We start from the raw sequence: 21,859 nt of genomic DNA on the forward strand, positions 1-21,859 counted from the left end.
ATTTCGTTTGGAAGTCCAAGTGGGAAAGGCTGAAAAGAGAGGTCATGAAGCGCAGCCTTTTTAATGGGGGGAGGAGCCTCCCCAACTTTGCTTTATTTCTAACAAGCAGGTACACCGCCCTCCACGTGGGCCTGGCGAGCAAGGACACCAAGACGGGCCTGCTGGTAAAATTCTGGATGGGCGGGTACCTGCGAGCACTGAGGCTCCTCCCCATCGACCTGAGAGTGCCGGTGGCCTTCGACCTCCCACCGGCCTACTCAGTTTTAAAGAAGTTTTTGAAAGATTTTAATCTTGAACAGCAGACAGAGCGAGTTTTAACTAATCACCGTTTTATTCTCTCTGTTGTGCAGGAAGGGGAGCCCGTGAGTCCAGTGCGCGGGCTCGCGCTAGGCGAGCCCTCCACGGTTTGGCGCAACGTGGCCCATCCTGCTCTGCTGAACCGGCACCGCGACCTCAACTGGATGGTGGCCCATGAGATCCTCCCGGTCAGAGCCGTCATGCACTCCCGGGGCATGGGACGAACATCGAGGTGCCCACGGCCGAGTTGTGGCGGAGACGAGACCGTGCGGCACCTGCTCTGGGAGTGCAGGGCCGCCCGGGACCTGTGGATCCAAGCGGGGCCCCTGATAACCCCGAGCCTGCCGGCAGGGGAGGTCCTAACAGCACAGCTGGTGCTCTACGGGGTGAGTCAGAGACCCATACCATCGGGACAATTCCGCCAGCTCTGGCTCACCCTGACATGCTACAAGGAGGCACTTTGGACCTCCAGAAACCTGCTGGTGGGGAAGCGCGTGGAGACGGCCACCCAGGCAGTGGCGATGCTGGCTACAGGGACCCTAGGGTGGTACGTCCCACGCGCCATTCGGAAGGGGCCCCCACCCACGTGAAGTGGTCCGGGCGGCCGCGGCCTGACTGCGCCGGAATGGCTGCCGTGGTCGAGGATCTCCGCTGGGCCCCAGAGGTGAAACGGAGCGGTGACCGGTTCGGTGGAGCGGGAGGAATCGGCCCCGTTCATGGACTCCGAGCCCCCCTATCATTGCACAACAGAGACTTTTAAAACTTTTACACACATTTCTCAAACATGTCTTAACCCCGTATTGATGTGACACTTTTTATGGCTTTTATAACACTGTGTTTTAAAGTATTGTCTTGTTTTAAGTATTGTCTTTTAACATACATACTTTTAAAATTTGATCGAGCACATGTGTCTTTTATCCAAATGTATGCCTTTTAAAGTGTTTTAAGACATGCTAATTGGTAAATGCTAAAATTTTGAAATGTGTTTTTAACGCTCTGTCTTGCTGCAAATGATCAATAAATTCTTTCAAAAGAAAAAATCTGTTCTTATCAGTTTAATATCTGATACGTCCTCCATGCGAGGACAACATATTAAACGGATTTTTGCCACAGGGAGTCGGAACAGGGGCTCGCTCCGTCCGCTCCGCGCATCGCCCCGGTATTGCAGCGCCTCCGGGAAGGGTGCACTCTTTCTAAGCGTGTCAAAGGGAAAAAACGAGGGAGTGAGCGATTGGGGTTGGGGCTGGGGTTTTTGGGGTTGGGGCTGGGGTTTTTGGGGTTGGGGCTTGGGTTTTTGTGGCGATGAGGTGAAAAAAGGGGTTTGACGCGCGGCGGCGGAGGCGGCGGAGGCGGCGGAGCCCCGTCGGCCGGCGGCGTTTTCCCGCCCTTTTAGATATAAAAAAAAAAAAAAAAAAAAAACCTGAAGTGAGGTGAGTGACTTGAAATGGGGGAGACAGTGAGTGAGTGAGTGAGTGAGTGAGTGAGTGAGTGAGTGAGTGAGTGAGTGAGAGTGAAAGAGAGAGAGAGTGAAAGAGAGACAGTGAAAGAGAGAGAGTGAAAGAGAGAGAGTGAAAGAGAGAGAGAGTGAAAGCCCCTTTGCGGCCGGTGGCGTTTCCACGCCTTTTCCCGGAAAGGAAGGACGCCGCCGCGGACGAGCGAGCCAGGGCCAACGGAGGGGTCGGGAGCGGGCCGTTTGGGCGGTTTCAAAAAAAACGGTCACTCTGGCTCCCCTTCAGCACGCACAAGCCTTTCGCCTTTTACTAAAGACTTCCGTGGAGGGGAGCGCCGACGAGCGGGACGTGGTATTTTTGGTCGGCTTTGCCCGAGGGAGGGCAGAGCCTGATGGATTTGTGAGGAAAAAAAGCAGGGTAAGGTTAGCGTTGGGTGGCTGGGTGGGTGGGTGGGTGGGTGGGTGCGTGCGTGCGTGCGTGCGTGCAGGTCTTTTTGTCTTCCTTTTTCCTCTGCTTAATCCCGATCCCTTGGCCTTTTGGTCCCTGCTCCTTCCGTGGCCCGCTGGGCCTCTTGGTCCCTGCTTCCTCTTGGTCCCTGCTTCTTCTTGGTCCTCTTGGTCCCTGCTTCCTCTTGGTCCCTGCTTCCTCTTGGTCCCTGCTTCTTCTTGGTCCTCTTGGTCCCTGCTTCCTCTTGGTCCCTGCTTCCTCTTGGTCCCTGCTTCCTCTTGGTCCCTGCTTCTTCTTGGTCCTCTTGGTCCCTGCTTCCTCTTGGTCCCTGCTTCCTCTTGGTCCCTGCTTCCTCTTGGTCCCTGCTTCCTCTTGGTCCCTGCTTCCTCTTGGTCCCTGCTTCCTCTTGGTCCCTGCTTCTTCCTCCGTGGCCCGCTTGGCCTTTGCTTTTAGCTGCCGTCTTCTCGGTCCCCGCCGCCGCCGCTTCTTCTTCTTCCCCTGCGGCGTCGGCGTTTCCTTTTGGCTTCCGTCGTCGGGGCCGTTCTCGGTCCGGCGGTCGCCAGAGCGGCCGGCGCCCAAACGTCCCGGCCGGCGCACGGAGGCCCCGCGCGCGGGGGGCGCGGAGCAGTGCGGGTCATCGCTTCTCGGCCTTTTGGCTAAGATCAAGTGTAGTATCTGTTCTTATCAGTTTAATATCTGATACGTCCTCCATGCGAGGACAACATATTAAACGGATTTTTGCCACAGGGAGTCGGAACAGGGGCTCGCTCCGTCCGCTCCGCGCATCGCCCCGGTATTGCAGCGCCTCCGGGAAGGGTGCACTCTTTCTAAGCGTGTCAAAGGGAAAAAACGAGGGAGTGAGCGATTGGGGTTGGGGCTGGGGTTTTTGGGGTTGGGGCTGGGGTTTTTGGGGTTGGGGCTTGGGTTTTTGTGGCGATGAGGTGAAAAAAGGGGTTTGACGCGCGGCGGCGGAGGCGGCGGAGGCGGCGGAGCCCCGTCGGCCGGCGGCGTTTTCCCGCCCTTTTAGATATAAAAAAAAAAAAAAAAAAAAACCTGAAGTGAGGTGAGTGACTTGAAATGGGGGAGACAGTGAGTGAGTGAGTGAGTGAGTGAGTGAGTGAGTGAGAGTGAAAGAGAGAGAGAGTGAAAGAGAGACAGTGAAAGAGAGAGAGTGAAAGAGAGAGAGTGAAAGAGAGAGAGAGTGAAAGCCCCTTTGCGGCCGGTGGCGTTTCCACGCCTTTTCCCGGAAAGGAAGGACGCCGCCGCGGACGAGCGAGCCAGGGCCAACGGAGGGGTCGGGAGCGGGCCGTTTGGGCGGTTTCAAAAAAAACGGTCACTCTGGCTCCCCTTCAGCACGCACAAGCCTTTCGCCTTTTACTAAAGACTTCCGTGGAGGGGAGCGCCGACGAGCGGGACGTGGTATTTTTGGTCGGCTTTGCCCGAGGGAGGGCAGAGCCTGATGGATTTGTGAGGAAAAAAAGCAGGGTAAGGTTAGCGTTGGGTGGCTGGGTGGGTGGGTGGGTGGGTGGGTGCGTGCGTGCGTGCGTGCGTGCAGGTCTTTTTGTCTTCCTTTTTCCTCTGCTTAATCCCGATCCCTTGGCCTTTTGGTCCCTGCTCCTTCCGTGGCCCGCTGGGCCTCTTGGTCCCTGCTTCCTCTTGGTCCCTGCTTCTTCTTGGTCCTCTTGGTCCCTGCTTCCTCTTGGTCCCTGCTTCCTCTTGGTCCCTGCTTCTTCTTGGTCCTCTTGGTCCCTGCTTCCTCTTGGTCCCTGCTTCCTCTTGGTCCCTGCTTCCTCTTGGTCCCTGCTTCTTCTTGGTCCTCTTGGTCCCTGCTTCCTCTTGGTCCCTGCTTCCTCTTGGTCCCTGCTTCCTCTTGGTCCCTGCTTCCTCTTGGTCCCTGCTTCCTCTTGGTCCCTGCTTCCTCTTGGTCCCTGCTTCTTCCTCCGTGGCCCGCTTGGCCTTTGCTTTTAGCTGCCGTCTTCTCGGTCCCCGCCGCCGCCGCTTCTTCTTCTTCCCCTGCGGCGTCGGCGTTTCCTTTTGGCTTCCGTCGTCGGGGCCGTTCTCGGTCCGGCGGTCGCCAGAGCGGCCGGCGCCCAAACGTCCCGGCCGGCGCACGGAGGCCCCGCGCGCGGGGGGCGCGGAGCAGTGCGGGTCATCGCTTCTCGGCCTTTTGGCTAAGATCAAGTGTAGTATCTGTTCTTATCAGTTTAATATCTGATACGTCCTCCATGCGAGGACAACATATTAAACGGATTTTTGCCACAGGGAGTCGGAACAGGGGCTCGCTCCGTCCGCTCCGCGCATCGCCCCGGTATTGCAGCGCCTCCGGGAAGGGTGCACTCTTTCTAAGCGTGTCAAAGGGAAAAAACGAGGGAGTGAGCGATTGGGGTTGGGGCTGGGGTTTTTGGGGTTGGGGCTGGGGTTTTTGGGGTTGGGGCTTGGGTTTTTGTGGCGATGAGGTGAAAAAAGGGGTTTGACGCGCGGCGGCGGAGGCGGCGGAGGCGGCGGAGCCCCGTCGGCCGGCGGCGTTTTCCCGCCCTTTTAGATATAAAAAAAAAAAAAAAAAAAAAACCTGAAGTGAGGTGAGTGACTTGAAATGGGGGAGACAGTGAGTGAGTGAGTGAGTGAGTGAGTGAGTGAGTGAGTGAGTGAGTGAGAGTGAAAGAGAGAGAGAGTGAAAGAGAGACAGTGAAAGAGAGAGAGTGAAAGAGAGAGAGTGAAAGAGAGAGAGAGTGAAAGCCCCTTTGCGGCCGGTGGCGTTTCCACGCCTTTTCCCGGAAAGGAAGGACGCCGCCGCGGACGAGCGAGCCAGGGCCAACGGAGGGGTCGGGAGCGGGCCGTTTGGGCGGTTTCAAAAAAAACGGTCACTCTGGCTCCCCTTCAGCACGCACAAGCCTTTCGCCTTTTACTAAAGACTTCCGTGGAGGGGAGCGCCGACGAGCGGGACGTGGTATTTTTGGTCGGCTTTGCCCGAGGGAGGGCAGAGCCTGATGGATTTGTGAGGAAAAAAAGCAGGGTAAGGTTAGCGTTGGGTGGCTGGGTGGGTGGGTGGGTGGGTGGGTGCGTGCGTGCGTGCGTGCGTGCAGGTCTTTTTGTCTTCCTTTTTCCTCTGCTTAATCCCGATCCCTTGGCCTTTTGGTCCCTGCTCCTTCCGTGGCCCGCTGGGCCTCTTGGTCCCTGCTTCCTCTTGGTCCCTGCTTCTTCTTGGTCCTCTTGGTCCCTGCTTCCTCTTGGTCCCTGCTTCCTCTTGGTCCCTGCTTCTTCTTGGTCCTCTTGGTCCCTGCTTCCTCTTGGTCCCTGCTTCCTCTTGGTCCCTGCTTCCTCTTGGTCCCTGCTTCTTCTTGGTCCTCTTGGTCCCTGCTTCCTCTTGGTCCCTGCTTCCTCTTGGTCCCTGCTTCCTCTTGGTCCCTGCTTCCTCTTGGTCCCTGCTTCCTCTTGGTCCCTGCTTCCTCTTGGTCCCTGCTTCTTCCTCCGTGGCCCGCTTGGCCTTTGCTTTTAGCTGCCGTCTTCTCGGTCCCCGCCGCCGCCGCTTCTTCTTCTTCCCCTGCGGCGTCGGCGTTTCCTTTTGGCTTCCGTCGTCGGGGCCGTTCTCGGTCCGGCGGTCGCCAGAGCGGCCGGCGCCCAAACGTCCCGGCCGGCGCACGGAGGCCCCGCGCGCGGGGGGCGCGGAGCAGTGCGGGTCATCGCTTCTCGGCCTTTTGGCTAAGATCAAGTGTAGTATCTGTTCTTATCAGTTTAATATCTGATACGTCCTCCATGCGAGGACAACATATTAAACGGATTTTTGCCACAGGGAGTCGGAACAGGGGCTCGCTCCGTCCGCTCCGCGCATCGCCCCGGTATTGCAGCGCCTCCGGGAAGGGTGCACTCTTTCTAAGCGTGTCAAAGGGAAAAAACGAGGGAGTGAGCGATTGGGGTTGGGGCTGGGGTTTTTGGGGTTGGGGCTGGGGTTTTTGGGGTTGGGGCTTGGGTTTTTGTGGCGATGAGGTGAAAAAAGGGGTTTGACGCGCGGCGGCGGAGGCGGCGGAGGCGGCGGAGCCCCGTCGGCCGGCGGCGTTTTCCCGCCCTTTTAGATATAAAAAAAAAAAAAAAAAAAAAAACCTGAAGTGAGGTGAGTGACTTGAAATGGGGGAGACAGTGAGTGAGTGAGTGAGTGAGTGAGTGAGTGAGTGAGTGAGTGAGTGAGAGTGAAAGAGAGAGAGAGTGAAAGAGAGACAGTGAAAGAGAGAGAGTGAAAGAGAGAGAGTGAAAGAGAGAGAGAGTGAAAGCCCCTTTGCGGCCGGTGGCGTTTCCACGCCTTTTCCCGGAAAGGAAGGACGCCGCCGCGGACGAGCGAGCCAGGGCCAACGGAGGGGTCGGGAGCGGGCCGTTTGGGCGGTTTCAAAAAAAACGGTCACTCTGGCTCCCCTTCAGCACGCACAAGCCTTTCGCCTTTTACTAAAGACTTCCGTGGAGGGGAGCGCCGACGAGCGGGACGTGGTATTTTTGGTCGGCTTTGCCCGAGGGAGGGCAGAGCCTGATGGATTTGTGAGGAAAAAAAGCAGGGTAAGGTTAGCGTTGGGTGGCTGGGTGGGTGGGTGGGTGGGTGGGTGCGTGCGTGCGTGCGTGCGTGCAGGTCTTTTTGTCTTCCTTTTTCCTCTGCTTAATCCCGATCCCTTGGCCTTTTGGTCCCTGCTCCTTCCGTGGCCCGCTGGGCCTCTTGGTCCCTGCTTCCTCTTGGTCCCTGCTTCTTCTTGGTCCTCTTGGTCCCTGCTTCCTCTTGGTCCCTGCTTCCTCTTGGTCCCTGCTTCTTCTTGGTCCTCTTGGTCCCTGCTTCCTCTTGGTCCCTGCTTCCTCTTGGTCCCTGCTTCCTCTTGGTCCCTGCTTCTTCTTGGTCCTCTTGGTCCCTGCTTCCTCTTGGTCCCTGCTTCCTCTTGGTCCCTGCTTCCTCTTGGTCCCTGCTTCCTCTTGGTCCCTGCTTCCTCTTGGTCCCTGCTTCCTCTTGGTCCCTGCTTCTTCCTCCGTGGCCCGCTTGGCCTTTGCTTTTAGCTGCCGTCTTCTCGGTCCCCGCCGCCGCCGCTTCTTCTTCTTCCCCTGCGGCGTCGGCGTTTCCTTTTGGCTTCCGTCGTCGGGGCCGTTCTCGGTCCGGCGGTCGCCAGAGCGGCCGGCGCCCAAACGTCCCGGCCGGCGCACGGAGGCCCCGCGCGCGGGGGGCGCGGAGCAGTGCGGGTCATCGCTTCTCGGCCTTTTGGCTAAGATCAAGTGTAGTATCTGTTCTTATCAGTTTAATATCTGATACGTCCTCCATGCGAGGACAACATATTAAACGGATTTTTGCCACAGGGAGTCGGAACAGGGGCTCGCTCCGTCCGCTCCGCGCATCGCCCCGGTATTGCAGCGCCTCCGGGAAGGGTGCACTCTTTCTAAGCGTGTCAAAGGGAAAAAACGAGGGAGTGAGCGATTGGGGTTGGGGCTGGGGTTTTTGGGGTTGGGGCTGGGGTTTTTGGGGTTGGGGCTTGGGTTTTTGTGGCGATGAGGTGAAAAAAGGGGTTTGACGCGCGGCGGCGGAGGCGGCGGAGGCGGCGGAGCCCCGTCGGCCGGCGGCGTTTTCCCGCCCTTTTAGATATAAAAAAAAAAAAAAAAAAAAAAACCTGAAGTGAGGTGAGTGACTTGAAATGGGGGAGACAGTGAGTGAGTGAGTGAGTGAGTGAGTGAGTGAGTGAGAGTGAAAGAGAGAGAGAGTGAAAGAGAGACAGTGAAAGAGAGAGAGTGAAAGAGAGAGAGTGAAAGAGAGAGAGAGTGAAAGCCCCTTTGCGGCCGGTGGCGTTTCCACGCCTTTTCCCGGAAAGGAAGGACGCCGCCGCGGACGAGCGAGCCAGGGCCAACGGAGGGGTCGGGAGCGGGCCGTTTGGGCGGTTTCAAAAAAAACGGTCACTCTGGCTCCCCTTCAGCACGCACAAGCCTTTCGCCTTTTACTAAAGACTTCCGTGGAGGGGAGCGCCGACGAGCGGGACGTGGTATTTTTGGTCGGCTTTGCCCGAGGGAGGGCAGAGCCTGATGGATTTGTGAGGAAAAAAAGCAGGGTAAGGTTAGCGTTGGGTGGCTGGGTGGGTGGGTGGGTGGGTGGGTGCGTGCGTGCGTGCGTGCGTGCAGGTCTTTTTGTCTTCCTTTTTCCTCTGCTTAATCCCGATCCCTTGGCCTTTTGGTCCCTGCTCCTTCCGTGGCCCGCTGGGCCTCTTGGTCCCTGCTTCCTCTTGGTCCCTGCTTCTTCTTGGTCCTCTTGGTCCCTGCTTCCTCTTGGTCCCTGCTTCCTCTTGGTCCCTGCTTCTTCTTGGTCCTCTTGGTCCCTGCTTCCTCTTGGTCCCTGCTTCCTCTTGGTCCCTGCTTCCTCTTGGTCCCTGCTTCTTCTTGGTCCTCTTGGTCCCTGCTTCCTCTTGGTCCCTGCTTCCTCTTGGTCCCTGCTTCCTCTTGGTCCCTGCTTCCTCTTGGTCCCTGCTTCCTCTTGGTCCCTGCTTCCTCTTGGTCCCTGCTTCTTCCTCCGTGGCCCGCTTGGCCTTTGCTTTTAGCTGCCGTCTTCTCGGTCCCCGCCGCCGCCGCTTCTTCTTCTTCCCCTGCGGCGTCGGCGTTTCCTTTTGGCTTCCGTCGTCGGGGCCGTTCTCGGTCCGGCGGTCGCCAGAGCGGCCGGCGCCCAAACGTCCCGGCCGGCGCACGGAGGCCCCGCGCGCGGGGGGCGCGGAGCAGTGCGGGTCATCGCTTCTCGGCCTTTTGGCTAAGATCAAGTGTAGTATCTGTTCTTATCAGTTTAATATCTGATACGTCCTCCATGCGAGGACAACATATTAAACGGATTTTTGCCACAGGGAGTCGGAACAGGGGCTCGCTCCGTCCGCTCCGCGCATCGCCCCGGTATTGCAGCGCCTCCGGGAAGGGTGCACTCTTTCTAAGCGTGTCAAAGGGAAAAAACGAGGGAGTGAGCGATTGGGGTTGGGGCTGGGGTTTTTGGGGTTGGGGCTGGGGTTTTTGGGGTTGGGGCTTGGGTTTTTGTGGCGATGAGGTGAAAAAAGGGGTTTGACGCGCGGCGGCGGAGGCGGCGGAGGCGGCGGAGCCCCGTCGGCCGGCGGCGTTTTCCCGCCCTTTTAGATATAAAAAAAAAAAAAAAAAAAAAAACCTGAAGTGAGGTGAGTGACTTGAAATGGGGGAGACAGTGAGTGAGTGAGTGAGTGAGTGAGTGAGTGAGTGAGAGTGAAAGAGAGAGAGAGTGAAAGAGAGACAGTGAAAGAGAGAGAGTGAAAGAGAGAGAGTGAAAGAGAGAGAGAGTGAAAGCCCCTTTGCGGCCGGTGGCGTTTCCACGCCTTTTCCCGGAAAGGAAGGACGCCGCCGCGGACGAGCGAGCCAGGGCCAACGGAGGGGTCGGGAGCGGGCCGTTTGGGCGGTTTCAAAAAAAACGGTCACTCTGGCTCCCCTTCAGCACGCACAAGCCTTTCGCCTTTTACTAAAGACTTCCGTGGAGGGGAGCGCCGACGAGCGGGACGTGGTATTTTTGGTCGGCTTTGCCCGAGGGAGGGCAGAGCCTGATGGATTTGTGAGGAAAAAAAGCAGGGTAAGGTTAGCGTTGGGTGGCTGGGTGGGTGGGTGGGTGGGTGGGTGCGTGCGTGCGTGCGTGCGTGCAGGTCTTTTTGTCTTCCTTTTTCCTCTGCTTAATCCCGATCCCTTGGCCTTTTGGTCCCTGCTCCTTCCGTGGCCCGCTGGGCCTCTTGGTCCCTGCTTCCTCTTGGTCCCTGCTTCTTCTTGGTCCTCTTGGTCCCTGCTTCCTCTTGGTCCCTGCTTCCTCTTGGTCCCTGCTTCTTCTTGGTCCTCTTGGTCCCTGCTTCCTCTTGGTCCCTGCTTCCTCTTGGTCCCTGCTTCCTCTTGGTCCCTGCTTCTTCTTGGTCCTCTTGGTCCCTGCTTCCTCTTGGTCCCTGCTTCCTCTTGGTCCCTGCTTCCTCTTGGTCCCTGCTTCCTCTTGGTCCCTGCTTCCTCTTGGTCCCTGCTTCCTCTTGGTCCCTGCTTCTTCCTCCGTGGCCCGCTTGGCCTTTGCTTTTAGCTGCCGTCTTCTCGGTCCCCGCCGCCGCCGCTTCTTCTTCTTCCCCTGCGGCGTCGGCGTTTCCTTTTGGCTTCCGTCGTCGGGGCCGTTCTCGGTCCGGCGGTCGCCAGAGCGGCCGGCGCCCAAACGTCCCGGCCGGCGCACGGAGGCCCCGCGCGCGGGGGGCGCGGAGCAGTGCGGGTCATCGCTTCTCGGCCTTTTGGCTAAGATCAAGTGTAGTATCTGTTCTTATCAGTTTAATATCTGATACGTCCTCCATGCGAGGACAACATATTAAACGGATTTTTGCCACAGGGAGTCGGAACAGGGGCTCGCTCCGTCCGCTCCGCGCATCGCCCCGGTATTGCAGCGCCTCCGGGAAGGGTGCACTCTTTCTAAGCGTGTCAAAGGGAAAAAACGAGGGAGTGAGCGATTGGGGTTGGGGCTGGGGTTTTTGGGGTTGGGGCTGGGGTTTTTGGGGTTGGGGCTTGGGTTTTTGTGGCGATGAGGTGAAAAAAGGGGTTTGACGCGCGGCGGCGGAGGCGGCGGAGGCGGCGGAGCCCCGTCGGCCGGCGGCGTTTTCCCGCCCTTTTAGATATAAAAAAAAAAAAAAAAAAAAAAACCTGAAGTGAGGTGAGTGACTTGAAATGGGGGAGACAGTGAGTGAGTGAGTGAGTGAGTGAGTGAGTGAGTGAGAGTGAAAGAGAGAGAGAGTGAAAGAGAGACAGTGAAAGAGAGAGAGTGAAAGAGAGAGAGTGAAAGAGAGAGAGAGTGAAAGCCCCTTTGCGGCCGGTGGCGTTTCCACGCCTTTTCCCGGAAAGGAAGGACGCCGCCGCGGACGAGCGAGCCAGGGCCAACGGAGGGGTCGGGAGCGGGCCGTTTGGGCGGTTTCAAAAAAAACGGTCACTCTGGCTCCCCTTCAGCACGCACAAGCCTTTCGCCTTTTACTAAAGACTTCCGTGGAGGGGAGCGCCGACGAGCGGGACGTGGTATTTTTGGTCGGCTTTGCCCGAGGGAGGGCAGAGCCTGATGGATTTGTGAGGAAAAAAAGCAGGGTAAGGTTAGCGTTGGGTGGCTGGGTGGGTGGGTGGGTGGGTGGGTGCGTGCGTGCGTGCGTGCGTGCAGGTCTTTTTGTCTTCCTTTTTCCTCTGCTTAATCCCGATCCCTTGGCCTTTTGGTCCCTGCTCCTTCCGTGGCCCGCTGGGCCTCTTGGTCCCTGCTTCCTCTTGGTCCCTGCTTCTTCTTGGTCCTCTTGGTCCCTGCTTCCTCTTGGTCCCTGCTTCCTCTTGGTCCCTGCTTCTTCTTGGTCCTCTTGGTCCCTGCTTCCTCTTGGTCCCTGCTTCCTCTTGGTCCCTGCTTCCTCTTGGTCCCTGCTTCTTCTTGGTCCTCTTGGTCCCTGCTTCCTCTTGGTCCCTGCTTCCTCTTGGTCCCTGCTTCCTCTTGGTCCCTGCTTCCTCTTGGTCCCTGCTTCCTCTTGGTCCCTGCTTCCTCTTGGTCCCTGCTTCTTCCTCCGTGGCCCGCTTGGCCTTTGCTTTTAGCTGCCGTCTTCTCGGTCCCCGCCGCCGCCGCTTCTTCTTCTTCCCCTGCGGCGTCGGCGTTTCCTTTTGGCTTCCGTCGTCGGGGCCGTTCTCGGTCCGGCGGTCGCCAGAGCGGCCGGCGCCCAAACGTCCCGGCCGGCGCACGGAGGCCCCGCGCGCGGGGGGCGCGGAGCAGTGCGGGTCATCGCTTCTCGGCCTTTTGGCTAAGATCAAGTGTAGTATCTGTTCTTATCAGTTTAATATCTGATACGTCCTCCATGCGAGGACAACATATTAAACGGATTTTTGCCACAGGGAGTCGGAACAGGGGCTCGCTCCGTCCGCTCCGCGCATCGCCCCGGTATTGCAGCGCCTCCGGGAAGGGTGCACTCTTTCTAAGCGTGTCAAAGGGAAAAAACGAGGGAGTGAGCGATTGGGGTTGGGGCTGGGGTTTTTGGGGTTGGGGCTGGGGTTTTTGGGGTTGGGGCTTGGGTTTTTGTGGCGATGAGGTGAAAAAAGGGGTTTGACGCGCGGCGGCGGAGGCGGCGGAGGCGGCGGAGCCCCGTCGGCCGGCGGCGTTTTCCCGCCCTTTTAGATATAAAAAAAAAAAAAAAAAAAAAAAAAACCTGAAGTGAGGTGAGTGACTTGAAATGGGGGAGACAGTGAGTGAGTGAGTGAGTGAGTGAGTGAGTGAGTGAGAGTGAAAGAGAGAGAGAGTGAAAGAGAGACAGTGAAAGAGAGAGAGTGAAAGAGAGAGAGTGAAAGAGAGAGAGAGTGAAAGCCCCTTTGCGGCCGGTGGCGTTTCCACGCCTTTTCCCGGAAAGGAAGGACGCCGCCGCGGACGAGCGAGCCAGGGCCAACGGAGGGGTCGGGAGCGGGCCGTTTGGGCGGTTTCAAAAAAAACGGTCACTCTGGCTCCCCTTCAGCACGCACAAGCCTTTCGCCTTTTACTAAAGACTTCCGTGGAGGGGAGCGCCGACGAGCGGGACGTGGTATTTTTGGTCGGCTTTGCCCGAGGGAGGGCAGAGCCTGATGGATTTGTGAGGAAAAAAAGCAGGGTAAGGTTAGCGTTGGGTGGCTGGGTGGGTGGGTGGGTGGGTGGGTGCGTGCGTGCGTGCGTGCGTGCAGGTCTTTTTGTCTTCCTTTTTCCTCTGCTTAATCCCGATCCCTTGGCCTTTTGGTCCCTGCTCCTTCCGTGGCCCGCTGGGCCTCTTGGTCCCTGCTTCCTCTTGGTCCCTGCTTCTTCTTGGTCCTCTTGGTCCCTGCTTCCTCTTGGTCCCTGCTTCCTCTTGGTCCCTGCTTCTTCTTGGTCCTCTTGGTCCCTGCTTCCTCTTGGTCCCTGCTTCCTCTTGGTCCCTGCTTCCTCTTGGTCCCTGCTTCTTCTTGGTCCTCTTGGTCCCTGCTTCCTCTTGGTCCCTGCTTCCTCTTGGTCCCTGCTTCCTCTTGGTCCCTGCTTCCTCTTGGTCCCTGCTTCCTCTTGGTCCCTGCTTCCTCTTGGTCCCTGCTTCTTCCTCCGTGGCCCGCTTGGCCTTTGCTTTTAGCTGCCGTCTTCTCGGTCCCCGCCGCCGCCGCTTCTTCTTCTTCCCCTGCGGCGTCGGCGTTTCCTTTTGGCTTCCGTCGTCGGGGCCGTTCTCGGTCCGGCGGTCGCCAGAGCGGCCGGCGCCCAAACGTCCCGGCCGGCGCACGGAGGCCCCGCGCGCGGGGGGCGCGGAGCAGTGCGGGTCATCGCTTCTCGGCCTTTTGGCTCAAATACTGAGTTTGATTGGTTTAGAGAGCGATCGACCGGCCGGTGGGCGTTACCCCTTTTCAGTTGGTGTCCAATTATTTTTGTGTGTTTTGTGTTAATTTGCATTTTCACTGACCCAGATTTCTGTCTCCCTTTTGTTCACAGGTCCACAGCCGGGTGCCGGAGCCAGTGCTGGAGGAGGAGTCACTCACCGGAATTTTCCATCTTCCACTGGCCCAGCCCAGTGCTGGGCCAGGTGAGTGCCTCCAAGGCCAGTACTTTTCCGGTCCCTCTGTGGGCCTTGTCTTGTGCTTGTTTTGTGTTTGTTTCTGTGTTTTAGCCTGTTTTCTGTATAGTTCCCCCTTTGGTTGTGTAGCTTGTTAGCTGTTTTTGTCTGTCCCCCCCCCCCCCATTTGGGGCCTACTTTGTTGTCTTTAGTGTTGTTTTTGGTGTTATAGTCTTGTGTTTTGTAGTGTTTGGTGTAGCCTAGCCACCAATTGCTTGATTGGTGGCAGGTGTGTCTGGTTTAGGTGTTGTCAGTGTTTTTCCGTTGAGTGTGAGTCTCCATCTTGTGGCCGTTTATTTATTTAGCTTTTGTTTAGTCAAGTGTTGTTTGGTCTTTTTCTTGTCCCCCCCCCCCCCCCCTTTTTGGGCCTATTAAGTGTTGTCTTAAGTGTATTTTGTTTTTAGTCCTTTGTGAGTGTTAGTGTTGTTGGCATAGCCTAGCCGCCAATCCTAGATTGGTGGCAGGTGTGTCCTGTCTGGTTGGTGTCAGTGTTTTTCCGTGTCTTGTGAGTGTTTGTCTCCATCTTGTGGCTGTTTTTTGTTTTGTTTTGTTTTTTTGGATTTATTTAATTGTTACTTGGTCTTTGTTTGTCCTCAGTCCTTGTTAAGTGTTTTGGTTTAATTTTCCCCAGCCGGTCCCTTAAGCCCCTTATTTTTGGAAATTTCATTTAGGTGTTTTTGGTGGTGGTTTGTGTATAGTCCAGTTGCTGTTTGTCACCCCCTCACTTTTGTTCTGTAAGTCATTCCCTCGCCCTACCCCCCCCCTCCCCTACCCCCTCCCCCCTGACCTGTGTTTGTGTCTTCCCCTACCCTGTTGTGTTGGTGTGCCCCCCCCCCCCCCCCGTTACCTCTCGCTGTGTCACCCCCCCCCCCTAAGTGTATTGACCTTTGTTGAGTGTTGTTCGTGCCTCCAAAATGTCGGCCGCTCGTGCTGGCATGAGGAGGCACAACAGTGTCCGTTTTATGTTCAAGGTGGTGGGAGGAGTGAAGGTGGAGATGTCCAGGCTGGACTTCTCCAGGAAGGTGCTGCAGAGACTGCTCAGGTTCACCCCGGCCGACCTGAACTGCATCGTGGCCTTGCCTGCCGGGCAGGGCTTCGATGTCAGTTTCAGCGTGGCTGCGGGGCTGAAGGAATTCTGGACACGTTTCGAAGTAAGCAAAGATCAAGTGACCCAAACGTTTCGCGTGGAAAAACTGACTGACAACACCTTGAAAGTGGTGATTGTCAGGATGTTTAATGAGACTGTGAACCCCGAGGATATCTGTGTCTGGTTGAAAAGGTACTGCACAGTTAAAGGGGTTCCAGTTAGAGTGAAGGATCTGGATGGCATATGGAACGGAGCTTGGCGGGTGCCCATCCAGCAGGTTCCAGATTCGACAGGTTTTGAAGGACTGAGGCAGTTACCCTCAATCATAGTGTTGGGGGAGAACAGGGGCTTCGTGCACTACGTGGGACAGCCAAAGTTATGCAGAAAGTGCATGAAGCAGGGGCACCTCGCGGAGGCGTGCCAGGAGGTGGTGTGCGGCAAGTGTCGGGAGATTGGGCACGTCTTCGCGGAGTGCCCCAATGGGAGGGCTTGCAACTTGTGCGGCGAGCTCTCCCACCTGTTCAGAGACTGTCCTCAGTCCTTCGCCAACAAGGTCCGGGCGAGCAGGGCGCCCGCAGAACCTGAGGTGGCAAAGGAGAGACCCGAGGAAAAGAGGGCGGAGGGAGAGACGGAAAAGGAGGCGGAGGAAGTGGGAGTGGCGGAGGAAGTGGTGGCGGACCCTGTTTTTACCCCTTTTAATCAGGTGGCCGCCGAGCACGAGGAAGCGAGAGAGGGCGGGGGAGAGGAGGCTGGGAGCTCTGAGGAGACAGGAGCCTCCAGCTCCTCTCCCAGCACCAGTGACTCGGCGGCCAGCGAAGAGTCTATGCAGTGTGGGCAGCTTTTACTTGGCAAACGAGATAGAGATCTGTCCGCTGACATCGATCCAGCCAGTAAAAAGGGGAGGCCGGAAGTGAGCTCTGGAGAGTCAGATTCCTCTCCTAGGGTATTTCCTTCCAGCTCTCCTAACCAAGTGGCCTTTTTAACGATGAACATCACGGCATCCACCCCCAAGGAGAGCTCAGGCCTCCCCAAACGCCCCTCCAAGAAGAAGAAAGAGATGAAGAGCGAGGAGGTAAGCATAGTTTTATGTTCTTAACACTTGTTTTATTGTTTTATTGTTTTACTCCTTGTAAGATCCCCCCCACGTTTTTAGTCTTATGCACGTCCTTTTAACCCCTTTTACCCTTCTAATGGCGCTCACTTTTAGCACCATAAATGTCAGATGTATCACAACCACTTTTAGGGCGCAGTCCGTTTTAACATTTTTAAGTACTGTGAAAAGCGATGTGTTTTTATTACAGGAATGTGGACTGCCTTTTAAAAACTCCTATTTTAAGTGGGAACAGATGTGGAGCCACGGGCCCTCCTACTGGAGCGGCTCCAATGAGAACAAAAACGACGGAGTGGCGGTTTTAATAAGGAATCCACATGTGTTGGTGAAGGGGTGCACTGCTTTTAGAAATGGACGGGTGCTTTTACTAAATTTGACCTTTTTAGGGAAGGATTTTAAAGTAATCAATGTGTATGGTTTTAGTGATAAGCATGAACGTTTTACGCTTTTAGAAGACCTGCAGTCCCACCTGCTAGGTAGGGCTCCCCTGATTTTAGCAGGGGATTTTAACAGTGTTTTAACTAGGGCTGACAGGAGAGGTGCAGGGGTTGATTTTAAGGTAGACAAGGCATCGACTCTTTTAAACAGTACTGTTAGGGATTTTAGACTGACTGACTGTTTCAAGACCTTGCATCCCAGAGAGGAGGGCCTCACCTGGTTCAGTGATGACGGCACCAAAGCCTCTCGCATTGACTACTGTTTTACCCGGGACGCCCCCCCAACCGATGCTAGATTGACCCCGGTTTTCTTCTCGGACCACTCTATGCTGTCCTGCACCCTTTCACTATCCTCGGGTGTGACTGTAGGGAAGGGTCTGTGGAAACTGAACTGCTCCCTGTTGGAGGACGAGGAGGCCGCGAGGCAGTACAGGGAGCAGTTCAGGGACTGGCAGACCCTCCAGGACTGTTTTGACACCAGAGCACAGTGGTGGGAGATGGTGAAGGGTAGGACCAAAGCCTTTTTTAGTCAGTTAGGGAGAGCCAGGAAAAAGAAAGCAGATAGGCGCATGGTGGGACTGCAGAAACGTTTGGAAAGATATTTTATTCTAAGAAACCAGGGCATTGATTTTAACTACGAGATTAAAGAGGTAAAGCAAGAAATGACTATTTTATCGTTGGAAAAAAGCAAGGGGATTATTTTAAGGAGCAAGGAAAGGGATCTGGAAGAAGGAGAAAAGTGCACCAGGTACTTTTTTAAGAAAATTTTAAGCAGGAGTGGGACTATGTCAAAACTTAAAAACAAGGAAGGAGAAATAATGGAGGAAACAGATGACATTTTAAAAGTAGTAGAGACCTTTTATGGGGAACTGTTTGGGGAAAAAGACATTTTAAGGGAGCGAACGAAAGAGGTTTTAGGGTTTTTAGAGAAAACAGTCGAAAACACGGGCCAACTAGAGGAGGATTTTAACATTGAAGAACTAAACAGGTGTGTTAAGGGTTTTAAGGGAGGGAAGTCTCCGGGGGCAGATGGGCTGCCTCTGGAGTTTTATCTGACCTTTTGGGACATTTTAGCACACGACCTCCTGACTGTTTTTAAAGACCTAGAGGACCTCGACAGACTTCCGGACAGTTTCAGAGTAGGGATAGTGTCATTACTCCATAAAAAAGACGACAGGACCGACCTGAAGAACTGGAGACCCATCACGCTTTTAAATTTTGATTTGAAACTTTTTAGCAAACTTTTAGCCAACAGGATGTCCACGGTTTTAGGCTCAGTGATCCACCCGGATCAAACCTGCGCCATCCCGGGAAGGAAGATCACCGACAGCCTCGTACTGATTAGAGACGCCATCTGTCTTGCGAGAGACAGAAACATTCGTTTAGCAGTACTTAACTTAGATTTCGAAAAAGCTTTTGATCGGGTCTCGCACCAGTACCTGTTTCAGGTACTGCAAAAAATGGGCTATCCGGACAGGTTTATAGCGTGGGTGGGCCTGTTGTATAGGGGTATACACAGTAGATTTATGGTTAACGGGAAACTCACAAACGCAGTCAATGTCCACTGCGGCGTCCGTCAGGGTTGTCCGTTATCTCCCCTTCTCTTTGTCTCCTGCATCGAACCCTTGGCGCAGGTGTTGAGAAGGGACCAACGGATCACTGGGCTGGGAGTCCCGGGGAGCGGGGGACTCTCAGCCACATGCGTTTTATATATGGACGACGTCAATGTTTTATGCACCGACCGACCCTCCATCGACAGGACTCTGGACAGGACTGACTGGTTCGGACTGGCGTCAGGGGCCAAACTGAACAGAAACAAGACAGAGGCCCAGTTTCACGGCCCCTGGCGCACACAGGACTTGACAGGACTGCCACTCACCACACAAACAGACTTGAGGGTTCTAGGGGTTAAATTCGACCGGTTAGGGCTAGGCAGCGGGAACTGGGGTGGTCTACTGGGGAAGACTAGGCAACGACTGGCTTTCTGGGGACTACGCGACTTGACCATCGAAGGACGCATTTTAATCATAAAAACTGTGATTTTACCCCTGTTCTTATTGGTTTCAGCTGTTTTTATCCCCCCAAGAAAAGTGCTTTTAGCCTTGGACCGCTTGGTCTTTTATTTCGTTTGGAAGTCCAAGTGGGAAAGGCTGAAAAGAGAGGTCATGAAGCGCAGCCTTTTTAATGGGGGGAGGAGCCTCCCCAACTTTGCTTTATTTCTAACAAGCAGGTACACCGCCCTCCACGTGGGCCTGGCGAGCAAGGACACCAAGACGGGCCTGCTGGTAAAATTCTGGATGGGCGGGTACCTGCGAGCACTGAGGCTCCTCCCCATCGACCTGAGAGTGCCGGTGGCCTTCGACCTCCCACCGGCCTACTCAGTTTTAAAGAAGTTTTTGAAAGATTTTAATCTTGAACAGCAGACAGAGCGAGTTTTAACTAATCACCGTTTTATTCTCTCTGTTGTGCAGGAAGGGGAGCCCGTGAGTCCAGTGCGCGGGCTCGCGCTAGGCGAGCCCTCCACGGTTTGGCGCAACGTGGCCCATCCTGCTCTGCTGAACCGGCACCGCGACCTCAACTGGATGGTGGCCCATGAGATCCTCCCGGTCAGAGCCGTCATGCACTCCCGGGGCATGGGACGAACATCGAGGTGCCCACGGCCGAGTTGTGGCGGAGACGAGACCGTGCGGCACCTGCTCTGGGAGTGCAGGGCCGCCCGGGACCTGTGGATCCAAGCGGGGCCCCTGATAACCCCGAGCCTGCCGGCAGGGGAGGTCCTAACAGCACAGCTGGTGCTCTACGGGGTGAGTCAGAGACCCATACCATCGGGACAATTCCGCCAGCTCTGGCTCACCCTGACATGCTACAAGGAGGCACTTTGGACCTCCAGAAACCTGCTGGTGGGGAAGCGCGTGGAGACGGCCACCCAGGCAGTGGCGATGCTGGCTACAGGGACCCTAGGGTGGTACGTCCCACGCGCCATTCGGAAGGGGCCCCCACCCACGTGAAGTGGTCCGGGCGGCCGCGGCCTGACTGCGCCGGAATGGCTGCCGTGGTCGAGGATCTCCGCTGGGCCCCAGAGGTGAAACGGAGCGGTGACCGGTTCGGTGGAGCGGGAGGAATCGGCCCCGTTCATGGACTCCGAGCCCCCCTATCATTGCACAACAGAGACTTTTAAAACTTTTACACACATTTCTCAAACATGTCTTAACCCCGTATTGATGTGACACTTTTTATGGCTTTTATAACACTGTGTTTTAAAGTATTGTCTTGTTTTAAGTATTGTCTTTTAACATACATACTTTTAAAATTTGATCGAGCACATGTGTCTTTTATCCAAATGTATGCCTTTTAAAGTGTTTTAAGACATGCTAATTGGTAAATGCTAAAATTTTGAAATGTGTTTTTAACGCTCTGTCTTGCTGCAAATGATCAATAAATTCTTTCAAAAGAAAAAAATCTGTTCTTATCAGTTTAATATCTGATACGTCCTCCATGCGAGGACAACATATTAAACGGATTTTTGCCACAGGGAGTCGGAACAGGGGCTCGCTCCGTCCGCTCCGCGCATCGCCCCGGTATTGCAGCGCCTCCGGGAAGGGTGCACTCTTTCTAAGCGTGTCAAAGGGAAAAAACGAGGGAGTGAGCGATTGGGGTTGGGGCTGGGGTTTTTGGGGTTGGGGCTGGGGTTTTTGGGGTTGGGGCTTGGGTTTTTGTGGCGATGAGGTGAAAAAAGGGGTTTGACGCGCGGCGGCGGAGGCGGCGGAGGCGGCGGAGCCCCGTCGGCCGGCGGCGTTTTCCCGCCCTTTTAGATATAAAAAAAAAAAAAAAAAAAAAAAACCTGAAGTGAGGTGAGTGACTTGAAATGGGGGAGACAGTGAGTGAGTGAGTGAGTGAGTGAGTGAGTGAGTGAGAGTGAAAGAGAGAGAGAGTGAAAGAGAGACAGTGAAAGAGAGAGAGTGAAAGAGAGAGAGTGAAAGAGAGAGAGAGTGAAAGCCCCTTTGCGGCCGGTGGCGTTTCCACGCCTTTTCCCGGAAAGGAAGGACGCCGCCGCGGACGAGCGAGCCAGGGCCAACGGAGGGGTCGGGAGCGGGCCGTTTGGGCGGTTTCAAAAAAACGGTCACTCTGGCTCCCCTTCAGCACGCACAAGCCTTTCGCCTTTTACTAAAGACTTCCGTGGAGGGGAGCGCCGACGAGCGGGACGTGGTATTTTTGGTCGGCTTTGCCCGAGGGAGGGCAGAGCCTGATGGATTTGTGAGGAAAAAAAGCAGGGTAAGGTTAGCGTTGGGTGGCTGGGTGGGTGGGTGGGTGGGTGGGTGCGTGCGTGCGTGCGTGCGTGCAGGTCTTTTTGTCTTCCTTTTTCCTCTGCTTAATCCCGATCCCTTGGCCTTTTGGTCCCTGCTCCTTCCGTGGCCCGCTGGGCCTCTTGGTCCCTGCTTCCTCTTGGTCCCTGCTTCTTCTTGGTCCTCTTGGTCCCTGCTTCCTCTTGGTCCCTGCTTCCTCTTGGTCCCTGCTTCTTCTTGGTCCTCTTGGTCCCTGCTTCCTCTTGGTCCCTGCTTCCTCTTGGTCCCTGCTTCCTCTTGGTCCCTGCTTCTTCTTGGTCCTCTTGGTCCCTGCTTCCTCTTGGTCCCTGCTTCCTCTTGGTCCCTGCTTCCTCTTGGTCCCTGCTTCCTCTTGGTCCCTGCTTCCTCTTGGTCCCTGCTTCCTCTTGGTCCCTGCTTCTTCCTCCGTGGCCCGCTTGGCCTTTGCTTTTAGCTGCCGTCTTCTCGGTCCCCGCCGCCGCCGCTTCTTCTTCTTCCCCTGCGGCGTCGGCGTTTCCTTTTGGCTTCCGTCGTCGGGGCCGTTCTCGGTCCGGCGGTCGCCAGAGCGGCCGGCGCCCAAACGTCCCGGCCGGCGCACGGAGGCCCCGCGCGCGGGGGGCGCGGAGCAGTGCGGGTCATCGCTTCTCGGCCTTTTGGCTAAGATCAAGTGTAGTATCTGTTCTTATCAGTTTAATATCTGATACGTCCTCCATGCGAGGACAACATATTAAACGGATTTTTGCCACAGGGAGTCGGAACAGGGGCTCGCTCCGTCCGCTCCGCGCATCGCCCCGGTATTGCAGCGCCTCCGGGAAGGGTGCACTCTTTCTAAGCGTGTCAAAGGGAAAAAACGAGGGAGTGAGCGATTGGGGTTGGGGCTGGGGTTTTTGGGGTTGGGGCTGGGGTTTTTGGGGTTGGGGCTTGGGTTTTTGTGGCGATGAGGTGAAAAAAGGGGTTTGACGCGCGGCGGCGGAGGCGGCGGAGGCGGCGGAGCCCCGTCGGCCGGCGGCGTTTTCCCGCCCTTTTAGATATAAAAAAAAAAAAAAAAAAAAAAAAACCTGAAGTGAGGTGAGTGACTTGAAATGGGGGAGACAGTGAGTGAGTGAGTGAGTGAGTGAGTGAGTGAGTGAGTGAGTGAGTGAGAGTGAAAGAGAGAGAGAG

The 21,859-nt window shown here is 56.0% G+C and overlaps 17 non-coding genes and 2 pseudogenes across 17 annotated transcripts; all 19 read left to right on the forward strand.

Annotated features, from left to right (window-relative positions):
- The first annotated feature begins 1,314 nt into the window (after window positions 1–1,314).
- Window positions 1,315–1,490, forward strand: LOC146227321 (U2 spliceosomal RNA; annotated as a pseudogene).
- Window positions 1,491–2,013: 523 nt separating this feature from the next.
- LOC146227322 (U5 spliceosomal RNA) lies at window positions 2,014–2,132 on the forward strand. Its single transcript, XR_014750596.1, has one exon. It is a non-coding gene; the product is annotated as a U5 spliceosomal RNA (small nuclear RNA).
- Window positions 2,133–2,831: 699 nt separating this feature from the next.
- LOC146227323 (U2 spliceosomal RNA) lies at window positions 2,832–3,022 on the forward strand. The gene has a single exon (XR_014750666.1). It is a non-coding gene; the product is annotated as a U2 spliceosomal RNA (small nuclear RNA).
- Window positions 3,023–3,528: 506 nt separating this feature from the next.
- LOC146227324 (U5 spliceosomal RNA) lies at window positions 3,529–3,647 on the forward strand. The gene has a single exon (XR_014750597.1). It is a non-coding gene; the product is annotated as a U5 spliceosomal RNA (small nuclear RNA).
- A 699-nt stretch (window positions 3,648–4,346) lies between these two features.
- Window positions 4,347–4,537, forward strand: LOC146227325 (U2 spliceosomal RNA). The gene has a single exon (XR_014750667.1). It is a non-coding gene; the product is annotated as a U2 spliceosomal RNA (small nuclear RNA).
- A 519-nt stretch (window positions 4,538–5,056) lies between these two features.
- Window positions 5,057–5,175, forward strand: LOC146227326 (U5 spliceosomal RNA). Its single transcript, XR_014750598.1, has one exon. It is a non-coding gene; the product is annotated as a U5 spliceosomal RNA (small nuclear RNA).
- A 699-nt stretch (window positions 5,176–5,874) lies between these two features.
- Window positions 5,875–6,065, forward strand: LOC146227327 (U2 spliceosomal RNA). Its single transcript, XR_014750668.1, has one exon. It is a non-coding gene; the product is annotated as a U2 spliceosomal RNA (small nuclear RNA).
- A 520-nt stretch (window positions 6,066–6,585) lies between these two features.
- Window positions 6,586–6,704, forward strand: LOC146227328 (U5 spliceosomal RNA). Its single transcript, XR_014750599.1, has one exon. It is a non-coding gene; the product is annotated as a U5 spliceosomal RNA (small nuclear RNA).
- A 699-nt stretch (window positions 6,705–7,403) lies between these two features.
- LOC146227329 (U2 spliceosomal RNA) lies at window positions 7,404–7,594 on the forward strand. Its single transcript, XR_014750669.1, has one exon. It is a non-coding gene; the product is annotated as a U2 spliceosomal RNA (small nuclear RNA).
- Window positions 7,595–8,102: 508 nt separating this feature from the next.
- Window positions 8,103–8,221, forward strand: LOC146227330 (U5 spliceosomal RNA). Its single transcript, XR_014750600.1, has one exon. It is a non-coding gene; the product is annotated as a U5 spliceosomal RNA (small nuclear RNA).
- A 699-nt stretch (window positions 8,222–8,920) lies between these two features.
- LOC146227331 (U2 spliceosomal RNA) lies at window positions 8,921–9,111 on the forward strand. Its single transcript, XR_014750671.1, has one exon. It is a non-coding gene; the product is annotated as a U2 spliceosomal RNA (small nuclear RNA).
- A 508-nt stretch (window positions 9,112–9,619) lies between these two features.
- On the forward strand, window positions 9,620–9,738 carry LOC146227332 (U5 spliceosomal RNA). Its single transcript, XR_014750601.1, has one exon. It is a non-coding gene; the product is annotated as a U5 spliceosomal RNA (small nuclear RNA).
- Window positions 9,739–10,437: 699 nt separating this feature from the next.
- On the forward strand, window positions 10,438–10,628 carry LOC146227333 (U2 spliceosomal RNA). Its single transcript, XR_014750672.1, has one exon. It is a non-coding gene; the product is annotated as a U2 spliceosomal RNA (small nuclear RNA).
- Window positions 10,629–11,136: 508 nt separating this feature from the next.
- LOC146227334 (U5 spliceosomal RNA) lies at window positions 11,137–11,255 on the forward strand. Its single transcript, XR_014750602.1, has one exon. It is a non-coding gene; the product is annotated as a U5 spliceosomal RNA (small nuclear RNA).
- Window positions 11,256–11,954: 699 nt separating this feature from the next.
- On the forward strand, window positions 11,955–12,145 carry LOC146227335 (U2 spliceosomal RNA). The gene has a single exon (XR_014750673.1). It is a non-coding gene; the product is annotated as a U2 spliceosomal RNA (small nuclear RNA).
- A 511-nt stretch (window positions 12,146–12,656) lies between these two features.
- On the forward strand, window positions 12,657–12,775 carry LOC146227336 (U5 spliceosomal RNA). The gene has a single exon (XR_014750603.1). It is a non-coding gene; the product is annotated as a U5 spliceosomal RNA (small nuclear RNA).
- A 7,057-nt stretch (window positions 12,776–19,832) lies between these two features.
- Window positions 19,833–20,009, forward strand: LOC146227337 (U2 spliceosomal RNA; annotated as a pseudogene).
- A 508-nt stretch (window positions 20,010–20,517) lies between these two features.
- LOC146227338 (U5 spliceosomal RNA) lies at window positions 20,518–20,636 on the forward strand. Its single transcript, XR_014750605.1, has one exon. It is a non-coding gene; the product is annotated as a U5 spliceosomal RNA (small nuclear RNA).
- Window positions 20,637–21,335: 699 nt separating this feature from the next.
- On the forward strand, window positions 21,336–21,526 carry LOC146227339 (U2 spliceosomal RNA). Its single transcript, XR_014750674.1, has one exon. It is a non-coding gene; the product is annotated as a U2 spliceosomal RNA (small nuclear RNA).
- Window positions 21,527–21,859: the final 333 nt, after the last annotated feature.

This window comes from Hypomesus nipponensis, chromosome 25 (assembly GCF_054491055.1).
Source record: "Hypomesus nipponensis isolate SF chromosome 25, ASM5449105v1, whole genome shotgun sequence".
Classification (NCBI taxonomy): Eukaryota; Metazoa; Chordata; class Actinopteri; order Osmeriformes; family Osmeridae; genus Hypomesus; species Hypomesus nipponensis.